Here is a 13,135-nt window from a genome sequence, read left to right as displayed (position 1 = left end):
GCTGTGCCACTCTCTCACTTGCCCCTGTGTCTGCATTTTTCGTTGGAGGGGTCGCCCAACTACTTCTGACATGAGCAAACTCTTCTGAGCACGTACCTGGTGACTTTGGGTCTGGCTGTTCACTGGTTCTGAGAGTGTGTATTTCAGCAGGAGGCCAACTAGAACTTCTGGGTTGGTTTCGTTTGAGACATCCCACTGCCCTGTGACCTGTCTCTCCACAGATAAAACAATGAGTGCATGAAGTAGCCCCACTTTCAATACACTTGGGACAGCCGTACTGTTTTGCAGTTTGTCTGGGCTTCTGCTTTGGGTGTGCACACTGACAAGTGGGTTCACGAGCCTGACTGGCTGTGAGAGACTCCACCACTTTGGTCAGGGTTTCCACCTTTGCAGCCAGCTCTTCTATGACTTTATTCTTACTCTTAGATTTACAGTCAGTCATTTCAGTGTCTTTAATAGGTTCAAGTTGAGCAGTATGAGCATGTGTTACCTTTTGTCGAGTGGAATATCCCAGTCTTCGCTGTCGCTCACTCTCTTCACTTGACACTTTGTTCACTTGCCTTATCAAGGCTTCATCTGACACACTGTAGTCTGAAAGTAGTGGCTTGAGTTCATTACGAATGTCACTATATTTTGGTAGAAGACCTTGATGAATGGTGCGTAGAAACACATTTTGGATCGTACGTGTCTCATACGCAACGTCCAGGTTATCCTGCCTGGATGCAAACATGACTTTCTGCTTCAGTCCAATCATCCTGTAAAGGAACTGTTGGGGAGTTTCATGGTCATGTTGCTTAGTGCTCAACAATTCCTGGAATAGCTCACTCCCACTCTTCTCACTCAGGTGTGAACGTAGCAAGCTTTTGAGTTCAATGAGGGTCAAGTCATCTTTACTGATCAACATGTCCTTAAACTGTCCAGGCTTGATAATACGGAGCACACCTTGAATGATCTCTCCCTCTGTGTGCTTCACCTTGAGCCCCTCCTCAATCTGCTTACACAGTCCATGGTAGCTAATGTCAGATGCAATGTCCCCAACCTGACCCCCATGTACTTTAAACTCTCTGCGTTGCAAAAATGGCAGGTCTCTTAGGGAAACCATGTGATCAGGCCTAGAGTGTCGCGTGTCTGTGGTGTAGTGGCTGTTTGTCCCACTCTCAGCTCGAGGCTGAAGTGGCTGTGTAATGGTGGGGGTGGGTGTGTCTTGTGTTGTCCCTTGTAAATCTGCTAACTTTTTACCAAGTGCCTCGTAGTTAGCCTTTAGCATTTCATACTCTGTTACTTGTGGATTAACAGACTCAAGAGGCAATATAGCTGAGGTAAGTACATCACTCTGTTCAGGGTGCTTAAGTGTTGTGAGAGTAACAACGTTTTCCTCTGAGACTACAGGGTGGGTTACTTCAGCGGTACGGCTATCAATGAGATGAATAATAGCATCTTTCAACAACAGTAGGTGTGAAAACCCCTGATCCTCTAAGTCAAGCAATGTCTTACAGCGCAGATAAGCACCTATATAATCAAAACAACTTTCCTCATCACCACGTCTTACACTTGCAGGGTCCACATCAGGTACTGGTGTGATATTTGTAGCAATCTGGAAGAGTTCCTCTGCTGTCAGCGCATAAAGACTCTTTCTGATCTGCCAGGCTAGTTCTTTTCTTTCACTGTCCTCCATTGTGTGTTCTTTGGCTAGCAACTCTTCACAGTGCAGTCAGCTCAAACACGCAGCACGTCACCTCTCCCGCAGGGGTTTCCCTCCTCGACACAGGTCCCGCTGCTGCCTCAGTTGCACGTCTGCTGTTCCAACACGTCTGCCCTGTGATGGCCGTCTCTGGTTCGTTGATTAAAGGATCAGCAGTCGCCCTCGTAGCATGCTGATCCCCGTACGGGCCACCAAAATTATGTTACAGGCCTTCGATGGACCTGTTTTGAAACTGTTTTTTTAACAGAAAAGCAGAGACGGGAGACATCAGTTGCGTTCGGTCTGCAGGCTCTTCCTCGTCTGATTTATTAACAGAATTTAACAATGTCCTTTTCTTTTCATTTAGACACACATTGCTCTTTTAACAACAAAAACACATTCAATTAAGTCCATAGCTCAAACTCTTTTGGTTACCTTGCACTCTCGCAAGAATAAACGTACAAAATAATCACTGTATGAGTGTCCTTATTTACAATAAATCTGTAACCAAATTTTACTGCTGTTCAGCATCAAAAACATTTCTGTGCAGTACCCTTAACACTGCAATTAACCCGCTTATGTCACCATTATACTTTCTTTATACTTTAACAGATTCAAACAATATATTACATTTGTAAACAATAAACAAAAATACTCTAGCATTGTTCACAAACAGTTTACAATCATCCACAAACAGTATACATCAGACTATTTACATTTGACACATAAGAACTGGGTAGGTTCTAATCAACTATAACTTCAAATAATGTCAGGATAAAAGAAGTGTCCAAGAGCTGCATTTGTCACAAAATAAAACAGATAATAAGACCAGCTGCCTATTTAGACTACGAGTGAAATGGCGGCTTCCATTACAAATGGCGGTATAGTTAGCTTTTTCTCAAACGGTGAAAACACACTCTCTCACAACATTCGCGGTCTTTAAACTAAGACAATAAAAGGTTTCTTGCCTTTATATGTGCATTGCAGTGAGCAAACTTAAAGTACTAACCTGTTTTTTTAACAGAAAAGCAGAGACGGGAGACATCAGTTGCGTTCGGTCTGCAGGCTCTTCCTCGTCTGAGGCACAGAAGCGTTGCGACGACCTGTCGCAGTCAGCGCTATCTCCCCCTTGTGGCAATGCCACGCAATTACATTGTCCATAACTTGAAATGAAAAGTGGCATACCACCATAAAATCAGGTCTTTTACATCAAAAACAATTCACAAAAAAAATTATAATTGTGACCATACACTTGTGGGCGTCACACATACACTAATTGCAAATTAAACAGTGATTTTGAATTGTGATGTGATGGTAAAATAAATATTTGTCAGTCTAAACTGGGTTAAATCTACGGGGTTAATGATGGGGAGGAGACGGAGAGAGACTGAGTACAGCTACAGAACCCACTTTCTGAAACGGACCCTGCTCACCATTCACCGACAATTCTGAGCTAACAAGTTGCATGTTATTCTTGGATGCGCTTGCAGGACCGGATTTAAAATAGCATGACAAACATATCATACCTGTTACAGCCAAACAGTATCATCAACGTAGCCCGAAGAACATTTGCTAATAACATGAAGTTAGCTAAGTCAGCTATATCATCGTAGCAAAAAAAAAAAAAAAAAAAAAGCACCACCTACCGTTCTTTATGCAACTTCAAATGTCGGACAAAGTTGGAAGTTGTTCCATCTCCGTCTGTGATTCTCTTCTTGCATGTTTTGCATATTGCATTTCGTTTTTTGTTGACTACTTCGTAGTTTATGTACCCGAAAGAAATTACTCTTGGAAGCATTTTTGGCTCGAGCGTTTTTGTTCTTGTTTTTTTCAAATCTGGTTAATTTGATTGGCTGTGCTACAGCCCACGCTCACATACATACGGAGTGTGGTAAGAATGAATGAATGAATAAAGTGAATTAATGGTCTGCACTTTTTATATAATATGTATGTTAAATTTTAGATTTGGGTAAAATATCAAGTCTTTTCAAGTAAACAGGTTCAAGTCCAATTCAAGTCCCAAGTCACTGGTGTAAAAGTCCAAGTCAAGTCACAAGTCTTACAACCTTTTTTCAAGTCAAGTCTAAAGTCATAAAATTAATGACTCGAGTCCAAGTCATGTGACTCGAGTCCACACCTCTGCTGTGCGGGAGCGGTTGTGTCTTCCTGACATCGAGCTCCTTTCAGTATCTGTCGGGCCTTTTTACTTACTGAGGGAGTTCCCTCAAATTTTTGTAACTGTTGTTTACATTCATCCTAAAGCTGACGTTAAAGTTGCTGCTGACGCCATTTTTAAAGTGGTACACAATCTGCAGACTCTCTCACCGGATGCTCCTAATTTTATTCTTGGTGATTTTAACAATTGTAATCTTAAGAAATCACTGAACAATTTCTTTCAATATGTCACTTGTCCTACGAGGCATAATAAAACGCTGAATTTGTGTTATGGACCAATTAAGGGGGCATATAAGTCTATAGCTGGACCTGCGCTAGGTTCTTCGGATCACAATGTTATTCACCTCCTCCCTGCTTACAGATCTGTGATTAGGAGGGAGAAGGCCTGTGTGAAGCGGACTAATGTCTGGACAAAAGACAGTTGTGCTGCTCTTCAGGGGTGTTTTGATTGCACTGACTGGTCCTTGTTTCAAGAGAGCACCTCTGATTTGGATGAACTCACTGATGTAGTGTGTAGCTACATCTCTTTTTGCAAAGACTCTGTGATTCCAGTCAGAGAATCTAAGACTTTCCCTAATAACAAGCCTTGGCTCTCTTAAGATATTAAGGATCTGATTCTTAAAAGGAAAATTGCTTTTAACAAGGGAGACGTTCCCACTGTGAGAATATTGAGGAAGGAGGTGAGGGCTGCAATAAAGATTGCCAAGATGAGGTACAGAAATAAGATTGAGGCAGAACTCAGCAGTAACAACCTCAAAAGAGCTTGCCTTGGTATGAAAACAATGGCAGGGCTACAGACGAAAGGTAAAAGTAGCATTACCTTAGAGGGGTTTACCTCTGACAAACATCTGGCAGACAGTCTTAACAGTTTTTACCTTCGTTTTGAGAACTATGACTGTTCTAGGCAGACCAGCACACTGAGGGAAAAGACTATCACTCCCCCATCAATTTGTATTGATGAGAGGGGGGTAGCTAATCTTTTTAGACACACCAAAAGCAAGAGTCCTGGACCTGACAACATCTGTGGACAGGTACTGAGAACTTGTGCTGATCAGCTGAGTGGGATTTTTCACTATATCTTCTCACTTTCTTTAGAGCTACAGACAGTACCTAAGATTTGGAAACATGCTATTATTGTTCCTGTTGCTAAGGGCAGTTCTCCTAAGGTACTGAATGATTTTAGGCCTGTGGCTCTGACTTCTTTAGTGATGAAGACATTTGAGAAGATAATTAAGAAGGAGATTTTAATGCAGGTTGAACACCATCTTGACCCCTTCCAGTTTGCCTATAGAGCAGGGAGAGGTGTGGAGGATGCTGTTGTCACACTCCTGCATCTCTTGTATAAGCATCTTGAGGCCCCCCACACCCATGCAAGATTATTATTTGCTGACTTTTCATCTGCATTTAATACAATTCAACCCCTCTTACTTGCTGACAGGCTTTAGAATCATTTCAAGCTTGACACTAGTCTGGTAGGCTCGGTGACAGACTTTCTGACCAATAGGTCACAATGTGTGAGGGTGAATCATGTATTTTCTGATGTGCTCTCCTCCTCTACTGGATCACCCCAGGGTTGTTGCCTCTCTCCCCTTCTGTTCATTCTGTACACAAATGAGTGTCGCAGCAATCTCACGAACAGACATATCCTGAAGTTTGCTGACGACACAGTGATCGTCAGTCTTCTAGTGGGGGATGAGTCAGGCCATGGACAGGTTGTTGATGATTTTGTGAATTGGTGTGATGAGTCCTTCCTTTCACTTAATGTGTCAAAAACTAAAGACATGATTATTGATTTTAGGAAGTCCTCTTATAGCTCATCACCCACTATCATTAAAACCGCCGATATTGGGATAGTTGAGAGTTATAAATATCTAGGTGTGGTACTTGACCATAAACTGTGTTTTGAATCTCATGCTGATGCCACTACTAAAAAAGTTCAACAAAGACTGTTCTTTTTAAGGAAAATGAGATCTTTTAATGTCTCATCTGAGATGTTGTCCTTGTTTTATAGAAGTTTTATCGAATCTGTGATGTCTTTTTGTATCGCTGCGTGGTTTGGTAACCTGACGGTGAAGAATAAGAATCGGTTGGGACTTCTGGTAAAAACTGCTAGCAAAATTTCATGGCGCTGGCAAGATGGACTTTTGGCCATTTACAATAGAAATGTGCTTAGAAAGGCTCATTCTATTATTAATTGTGTGAACCATCCACTTCACAGTGAGTTTGAGTTGTTGCCTTCCGGCCGCCGTTTTAGAGTACCTCCGAGGAGGACTAAAAGACTCCAGGTCTCTTTTATCCCGACTGCGTCTTGTCTCCTTAATGGCAAATAATTGTCCTTGAACTTTCTATCATTATTATTGTTATTATTATTTTTATAGTATTGTTCTGTTTATTTTTATCCTGCTGCTAAACTAATTTCCTTTTGTGGGACAATAAAGAAATTGAATTGAATTGAATTGAATTGAACATTGAAAATATTTTCATTCAGGAGGAAACAGTTTAACAGGGAACAAAAACAGCATGTTAATATGTAGTTTACTCTTAGTTAACTATGCTAACTAAGAGTAAACACACAATTATGTATTGCTGGTTATGGAGGAATTGTGTAACGGGCTGAATATGGATGTTCACTTACTCCTTTCAAATGTGTTTACTAGTTCTATGACCTGTGACCCTGGCACTCTCCTCGTCTTCACACCAGACAATTTCTATCATTATGTTATCAACAAGGCCTTGAATTATACTGGACAAGATCTGAAGTACTCCCTCCCTCCTGCTCGGTTCCTGTGCTACTGCGAGTGTAACTACCGCCCCTCCCCCCTCTGCTCAGCACGAGCACAAGACTCACGAGTGAAGCAAAGAAACAAAACACAGCTCCCAATAAGGAGCCGGATCACGCCATTCACTTCAAAGAGTTGGCTGTAAGAGCCATTTCGTTCGCGACCGACACATCACTAAAGAGCACATTACAGTAATATGATCCTGATTTAGCTGTTAACGGTTTCTTTTGCAACATAGCTGTTCATTTACAGACAGCTGAAAAGTAAAAATCTAATGATTCTCCAGCTTTTATCGTTCTGATTTCTCAGCATATTAAAGGGCATAAGCTAGAAGTTTGTATCCACAGACTCAAGCTTCAAGTGCTTTATCCAAGTGTGAGACTTTTCCCACTCACCCCAACCAGTCAAGGGAGATGTCAGCCCATCCCTGAGCCTAGTTCTGCTGGAGGTTTGTTCCTCTTGAAATCAACTTTTTCCTTCCCACTGTCACCAAGTGTAAAGTAAGGACAGATTATGGTTTCAGCTCTGGCGACTCAACGTCACCGGTTTGCTGATTAATTACCTTTTTTTGCAATAGCTCTCACTGCGTTGCTAAAATTGACTGCTTAGCTTCTGTGAACTGTTTGTGCTGGAATTTTCATTTATGACTGTTAAAAACTCCAATTCTTTTGATCTTCGGGCTGAAAGAAGAACAACACTCAGTGTTTTAATGCTCAATCAACAATCACTTTAATCAATACAATTCTCTTTATTCCATACAAACACTTCGAGCATTACAAGCGTCCGAATGGGAGATGTGGACAAAGTCATAAAAAACTTAAACATCCACATTCTTTCTCTCTCTCAGTGAGCCTAAGTTACAACCTTGGCTTCCTGCTTTTCTCCTCCTGTGTGAGATGAGGGAGAATCTCCCGTGCAGTATGTTCTGGTATCTTTGTAATCAGGAAAGCAAGGCCACGATTCTCTGCAAACAGTATTTCTTCATAAACAGTGTAACTGATTCCCAATAATAAATCAGCAGTGTAGTGTAATACAAATCAGTGTAATAATTTCACAATTTCTAAATCAGAAGTATAATGCAACCTAAAACAGGGTAATGATTCTACAACACAGACATCCACAACCTTTGTCTCTCAAAACTAGGTGCCTCCTGATCCCTCTCTATCTCCTGCCTCCTTATCTCGTGTCCTTGCTGCCCACTTCTTCGCACACTGTGTTCTCCCAGCTTTGGCTCACCAACACTGTGTCCCAGTAACGGCAGCATTCTGTCGCCTCTGCTTCTCACATGAACCTCTGACCTATTCTCCCAATTCTGTGTGTGTGCTCTATGTGTGAATGTTTAGTAGCCTGACCTATGACCTACTTAAATGAATAATGAATATAATGTTTTACTATGGTTCATACAACTAAATCCCCCTAATACTACGATAATCTATTCTTACATGACTCAAATTCAATGTGTGCATTGCAAATATCCATTTTAGACATGAACAAATAGCAACTAAGATTTTTTTTGTCTTTTACAGAAGCTGCTGATCAGCTCAAACCTCGGAGACCAACTTTAATATCAATAAGAAACCATATCATAATTGGAGTGACAGCAGCCGTAGCTTTAATCTTGGTGGGTTTTTTCTGTGGGTTGTGTTGAGAAAGAAATTAAGCCAACGACACCTCTATGCTGATGTAGAGATGTTGAGTGTCTCAGAAAAACAAACTGGGACTGACAGGATTCTCTGTGCAGGACCAACTTTGGATCAGAGCGAATCATCAGTCACATCAACAAAAGACTCTCAGCTGCTTTAAGTACAGGAAGTGATGTGTGCTGTGTAACATGACTTATGTTAATTCAGGCTCATATTATCCTGGGATTGAATTCACAGCCATAATCATTAATGTGGTTGAAGGGAGAGATTATTTCTTACTCTTCTGGTTACTGATGGATGTTGTAGCACAGAGCGCTGCCTTTCATAATCTTTCTGTGTACATATTGTAAATACATCTTTATTTTTATGGGTTTGAATTTTTCTGAATTTTCTGTCTATTTTTTTAACTAACTATAACAAATGGTACTGATGATTTACAGAAGATGATATAAGACAACAGAAAACATACCTGGAAATACAAACCAGAGGCAAAATGAAATATTTACTTAAAAACAAACTGAAAATGGTCATCAGAGCCAAGCTTCATTAAATACAAACATTTCTAGTTATGTTGTTTAAAGGTATTTTCTATTGACACCCCGAAAAATCAGATGAGGAGACTATCGTGCGAGATCAATCAATTGGAGACCAGAACAACAAACGACAGAGGCACCAGACAAGTGCAATCAAACGATGAGTTTATTAACACCGGAGAGGAAACATCAGCATATGTCTTCCTCTGACAAAAATACAATGGATGCGGGTTTTATAGCATAGAAAATTAACGCCCACACATACACGTTGTGGGGATTATATCATTTTAATATCATGTTTATTCATTCATATTCGTTCATATTCTTTTATTCATGTATATCCTTTTATTAAGCTTTGAGTAGTGATTAAAACATTTATTCAATATATTACACCTATAGTTTCATTTATGTTGTTACACATATTACAAAATGGGCTTACAGAAGAGCCTTTTGTCTGGTAAGAGGTTACAAGTTTTAGTTGGCGAGGTGAGAGGTGAGACAGAGTGTACTGAGGCCGAGACATACAGTCTGCACACACATACACACACACAGTATATAGGCTTATTTTTAGGTAAGAGTTCAGATATATTTTGCTTGCAACTGCATTTTGTGCCTGCATGAGTGACAATTCAGTAGGATGTGTTTCTGATGATTCCAGAGATAAGCGAGAAGAAGTGAGAAGACAGGAAGCACCTGGCGTCGAGATCGGAGAGAATGTTCTTTTTGAATGTGTCAAAGGTTGTCATTGTTGTAACTGATGCATGTCATGTATCTGCTTTGACGCATGAGGGGGCGTTATAATACCCTGACGTATAAAACATTTTGAGTATGCTTTTTTGGGGGGATTTTATGCTGAGGATTGTGACGGTGTATTTCCTCCACACGTGTGTTTTAATAAAATCATTGTTTTGACGCACTTGGACCTGTGGTCGTTTGTCTCTCACCTCAATTATGAACCGGTAACAACGTCAATACAGGTCAAAAATACATTGTGTACAGTCATTGTTTACAGACAAGGGTACATCTTGTACATCTCTAATAACTATAAACAGACATGTAACTTCTCTTTTCTATAACACCTGCCTTTTAAGGTAATAAACTTCAAGCTTCAGGGTCTCTAAGAGCTAATAATGGACCCTCGTCATCAATCACTAAGTAGACTAAATTGGCGCAGGTCTCAAATAAGAAGCAGAAGACACTTGGGCCTTCGCTCAGGCCTGCTACTAGATTAATATGTATATTGTAAGCATGTATGCAATTAACCTGCTATGTTCTCATCTTCCCTCAACATGTATCACCTGGACACTCTCACCAGTGAAGCTTAAAACCCTCTTGGATGGAACATCAACTCTAGACCAGCACAGTTATGCAATGTGTATAAAATGAACTAAACCTGTGAATAGAATGAATGTGATGACAAACATATTCAATGCAATATGAACCCTGTAAGAAATATTACTGATAAAATAATACTGTAGAACATGTTATTAATGCATTTATCATAAGGCAGATTATATGGTAGCAATAAAAGAATCTCTAAATCCCAACAAGACCATCAGGGAAAGTGATCGGCTTCTTTAAATTCTGATCTCATAAAACTGTCAGACTACAGCTGTGAGTTCAGACTTTCAGGATTCATTTACAGCTTTATTTTTTAAACACTACAGATTAATCTTGTTATTGTGAATCTGAGACTCTGCTGCCTTTACTGATTTTAATCCTGTGTCTTATTCAGCACACAGGATTTTAGTTTTTTCTTCATTTAAGTTTCCACCTTCAGCCTCGTTGTTCTTTCTTTCCAGCTGAGATGGATTTTAGGTGGAAATGAGACAAACGGTTCATGAGCTGCCAGCACGTTACAGTTTTTCTCGATTGCTAAGACACATTCCTGGAAAGCTGATCTCCTTTTCCCCACACTGTGAACACAAAACCCAATTTTCAAGCTACATTCACAAAACCTCTGACTCTTCTTGCAAAACCAAACTTTCACCCTCAAGTCGATCTAAATTAAATACTCTACTGAGTAGTCACTAAACACTACATAGAGAAAAGGAAAGCACAATGCTCAGGACATGAAGCGGTAGAAATAAATGTTTATTTAGGCTAAATGCATGTTGCAAAACAAAATACCTGGGCATTTCTAACACTTGTACATAGAAAAGAGAATTTGCCAAAAAACAGAAATCCTGTGCATTTACATGTAGCACTTGTACGTAGAAGCACACAAATATAAGTGCATTACTCCGCCACAGCATCATTTCTCCGTACTGGGTCAGGCCACAGGACTTCATCTACGTCACAGGCCACATTTTCTCTGGCCAGGCAACGAGGGAAAAAAAACCCTGGCATGCCGTATCCAGGCTTGACAGGCCTCCACACCCACAGGTGCATCACAATGACAATGTGTTGACAAGATGTGTCTAAACAGGTGAAAAGTGCTTATGGTTTTGTCAAAAGAGTGACTGATTCAATAAGTGGGTTCAGGCAACTCAGACTTTGGTTCAGACAATAGGGTTTAGTGTTTTAGCAATCGAGAAAAACTGTAAATATCAGTGTCCTGCTGTGCAGTTTATTTATTGTGTTTGACTTTATTGCCTCCATGTGGACTTTTGTGGGAATCAGTTAAGTGGTGAAGCTGAATGATGCCAAATAAATGACAGGTTTAATAATGGACAGCAGGGGTGATTTTAGGTTTAAACTTTTAGGGGGACTCAGCTGTCAGTCATGCAGTGCCTTGGAATTAGTATCAATGCAATATGCTGTCTGCAAATGTGATCAACCCTTTTCACATTTGCAAACCTCAATTCAGTTGGATGACCAGGGGTGTAATTTTGAATCGAAGGTCTTTGGGGAGATCTGCCGGTGGGTTGGGGTGGAGAAAATGAGGACAACACCGCTCCACCCAGAAAGCGATGGCCCGGTCGAGCAATTCAACCGCACGCTGGCTACCCAGCTCGCCATCCTCCCCAGCCAACACCAGCGTGATTGGCCCTCTGGTCGTGTCAGACTGCAGTCCAGGAGTCCAGCCAATCCAAGCCTGCTGCCTTGATCTCTGGGCGGGAGCTCAGGACACCGTCGGACTTGGTGTTCAGGTCTCCTCCCGAGCCAGAGATTGCTGGAGGACAGGAGATGGACTATTACAGGAAGCTGAGGGAGCGGCTACAGGTGGTCCATGACTGCTCCCACTAGGCCCAGGCCAGCGGGGGAGTGCAACAGAAGAGGGCTTACGACACCAGGCACCGAGGGAGAGCCTTTGTGCCTGGAGATAATGTCTGGGTGCACTGCACTTGGGTGTCCCCCAAGCTTTGCAGTCAGTGGCAGGGCCCTGCAGAAGTCTTGGCACAGCTATCTGAAGTTGTGTACCGGATCCGCATGCCGGGCCAAAGGCGCACGGTGGTGTTGGGGACTGCTGTGCCCGTACACCACCTCTCACTGCTGTTGTGGGTGAAGGGGCGTTCCTAATAAAAGGCTGTGCTCCCTGTAGCTCCCTGTATGGCTAAGGCAGGAATAGCAGGTGGAAACAGAAGTCTCTGTCTCCTCCTTGTCTGAGCTCGCCACAGTATCAATATGCTCTGTTTACAGTGTCCACTGGTGTTGTTTAATGGACCCACCGTCGGCCCCATTTTACAAGCGCTCTTTAAATGACAGTAACTCCACCACCGTTTATGTTAGAGAGAAAATGCAAACTTTTTCTAAAAGGAGAGAAGCTGCGCTTTACGGGGATATTTCGAGAAGACAAGCTTTAGGAAACTTTACAGTGAATCATTAAAATGCACAAGTAATGATGGTCCAAGCACAGGTGAGAATTAATGATGCACGGAGCAGAGAAGCAGGTGTGAATAAGTACCCCAAAAACGTCTGGACATTGAAGAAACTAAGTCCCTAGACTCAAAAATGTTTTAATACATATTTAGTATAGTTCATATTTAATGTTGATGTTGTGTTACACTCTCTCACCTTTGATGGTGTTTGAAGGAGAGAAACAATTGAAATGAACATAAACTTAAATGCAACATAAGCATCATGTCAGTGGCTGCCTTATCTGTATGTTTAGGATCATTATCCTCCTGCTTTGACTAAAACTGAAGGACTGTTTGTTAACTTCAGTGAGAACTCTGACATTTCAAAAGTTTATTTATATAGAAGAAAGTGTTAACAAGCTTAAAAGTTGATGTGAGCAGTAAATAAAAGGGTTAAACACACAGTATCGCTCTCAAACTGCTCCTCTTCCTGGAGTGAAGCACAGCCTGATAACCCTCCCTCTTCTTCCTGCTCTTAAACACAGCACCTCCTCTCTGTCCACGTGTTTCCTCGTTCCCTCCC

At 41.4% G+C, this 13,135-nt stretch overlaps 1 protein-coding gene across 1 annotated transcript in view; it reads left to right on the top strand.

Moving 5' to 3' along the window:
• LOC109203633 (tripartite motif-containing protein 16-like) overlaps nt 1-13,135 on the top strand; it is a 536,611-nt gene that overhangs the window by 501,818 nt on the left and 21,658 nt on the right. The gene's annotated exons all lie outside the window — the stretch shown is intronic.

The sequence above is a fragment of the Oreochromis niloticus genome, linkage group LG3 (genome assembly GCF_001858045.2).
Source record: "Oreochromis niloticus isolate F11D_XX linkage group LG3, O_niloticus_UMD_NMBU, whole genome shotgun sequence".
Taxonomy (NCBI): Eukaryota; Metazoa; Chordata; class Actinopteri; order Cichliformes; family Cichlidae; genus Oreochromis; species Oreochromis niloticus.
The sequence above is the reverse complement of the archived record's forward strand: the minus strand, read 5'-3'. Positions and strand labels throughout refer to the sequence as shown.